Source organism: Oncorhynchus tshawytscha, linkage group LG05 (genome assembly GCF_018296145.1).
Source record: "Oncorhynchus tshawytscha isolate Ot180627B linkage group LG05, Otsh_v2.0, whole genome shotgun sequence".
In the NCBI taxonomy this organism is placed as follows: Eukaryota; Metazoa; Chordata; class Actinopteri; order Salmoniformes; family Salmonidae; genus Oncorhynchus; species Oncorhynchus tshawytscha.
Window position 1 is genome coordinate 9,583,520 of NC_056433.1, and position 2,457 is coordinate 9,585,976.

Genomic DNA, 2,457 nt, shown 5'->3' on the forward strand with positions numbered 1-2,457 from the left:
AGGCCCCAAAAAATGTCAGAGACTCCAGTCACCCAAGTTATAGAATGTTATACAGCAAGCAGAACCAGAGTATTGCCTCCTTATTGTTATTCTTATTGTGTTATGCTTTACTTCTTATTTCAGCCTACTTGGAAAATATTTTCTTCTTCTTGAACTGCACTGTTGGTTAAGGGCTTGTAAGTAACCATTTCATGGTAAAGTCTACACTTGTTTTATTCCCCACATGTGGCAAATACAGTTTGAAAAGTGGCAACTTTACACTATACATGATAGTGGCAACAAATGGAGTTGGGTTGGATATAGTCATGGTAGGATACAGTATTTCTTCAAATCTATTTTGACTGGAATTGTGTTGGTCGTTGGTAATAAGTGCAGTCTTTATTACAGTTCAAAATAGTTTCGGAAAATGAGTTACTCAACAGATTGTGCCGCTTTCCCCTCTTCTTGTAATAATTGCTCAACAAGTCTGTGTTTTTTGTTTTTTGGGGGTGTGCCCTTTTTTTTTGAGCACATACCCCCCAAAAGGTCTGTGCACGGCCCTACTCATGACAGAGAGACACGCGCAGAGAGTGAGAAATACCAACCGTGTGCGCACACACTCACACCGCTCATGGAGACGCTCCAGTCCTCCAGTGACCTGAAGCTGTTACCTCCGCTGGAAAGTGGAATCGGAACTTCGCCGTAAGCAAAGACGCGAGCCGCAAGCGCACAGAGAAACACAACCAAGCGAACGTTATTGTTGTACCAACTCGGAGACAGGCGACCACAGCTCCACTCTTTATATCTGAGTAGCCTACATCATCCGCGGATAAATAAAGACCATAGAATACATTAACGTTCGATAAAGGTAAGTGATGGTCGGTTTTTTCTTAGAGCTATTTTCAACCATACGTATTTTCAGCAACAATACTTATAAGCAGAATCACAAGTTTGTAGTGCGTGCCCTTTTAAGCTCTCCACTGCTTGGCTTGTGTCCAACTGTCCATTCCACAGCATTATCATGAGAGCTTCCCCATACACAAAAGCCATGTACGGAAGCTAAAATAGTTTTTTTTAAGAGATAAAAAAAATGCACGTAGAACACAGATGACAATAATCTAAGTATCATTAATTGATAGTATATTGTAGGCTGTAGTTGATCGGTCTGTGATTTATAAATATAAATAAATTGTGTAACTTTTGAAGCCATGTGCAGATGATCATAAATGACTAAAAACATATAAACACATCTATGACACATTATAATGTACTGACATTTAGTTTGGAACATGGCTATTTTCACAACCGAGCTGGCAATCGAACCGACTCTTCTGATCCTTTGGGCAATGGTTTTGCGTGATTATGTAATATACCGTGCCATGCCTTAAAACGTTCTGTCGGTAGAGACGCATATTGACAAGAGGGTTTACAAGCTTGAGTGCTATTTCTAGTTTGACATTAGTTTCACATCTGACTGTGAAATGAAAAGACTTCACTCATTTGCATGGATTTGAATTGCGCCAGGCAACGAATTGGGCGCTTGCACGCACTCTTCAGGCCAGATCGCAGGCAACACACACAACCAGATCGCAGGCAACACACAGTCAGATCGCAGGCCACACACAACCAGATCTCAAGCTACACACAAGTATTGATGAATCTGTCTGTCATATGGAAAGTTTTTTTGTAAAAATGTATTCATATGAAACAAATTTCAGAAGTGCAAACTTTGCACCTGTGGTTTTCTGAATAGTATACTATTACCCTTGACCTTTATTTAAAATGTTCTACTTCCTTCCTTGTTAGTAATTGACTTTTTAAAAATCCCCATAAGCAACAATAACATGTGCAGAATATGCATGACATATGCATTTGATAAATCAGTTTAGTGTCAGTTTTGAATCTCTGATGTTTTGAGGCCCTAAGACCTGTTCAGCATTGGTTAATGATAACTCTAATTTGCAATTCGGCGGACTATGCTACGTGTGTCATTTCCATAGATTTGAATAGATATGGTTTTCCATATTGCCGGGAGCAGGTGAAACTAGCATCACTAGCCTTACACCTTACTTGCCTTTGTATAGTTGGAGGAAAGGAGAAATTAACTGCGTCAAAGGCTTCCTCAAATTGGAGACGTTTAACCTGTCGCTCTCTGGCGACAAGGGTTGGAAAATCAATCAAGGATACTCAGAAAAATCATGTTCCTAGTGTGTGTGGCTGAGCCACACACACACACACACACACACACACACACACACACACACACACACACACACACACACACACACACACACACAGTGTGTGAAAAAATACATGCGCACATACATGCACACACAAACACAGACACACGCTCATAAACACACGCGAGCTAACTTGATCAGGAAACAAGCGAATTAGTCTTTATAATATAATAACATTTGAGTTCATTCATGTTATCTATCTGCAAATAGTTTGATCAACGCAACCGTACAGCCTTTC

The 2,457-nt window shown here is 40.2% G+C and overlaps 1 protein-coding gene across 1 annotated transcript in view; it reads left to right on the forward strand.

The window, feature by feature from the left end:
- Positions 1-541: 541 nt before the first annotated feature.
- LOC112249889 (protein LBH-like) overlaps positions 542-2,457 on the forward strand; it is a 10,539-nt gene continuing 8,623 nt past the window's right edge. Inside the window, exon 1 of the mRNA XM_042321432.1 lies at positions 542-847. The gene's annotated coding sequence lies outside the window, so the exon portion shown is untranslated. The remainder of the gene's footprint in view (positions 848-2,457) is intronic.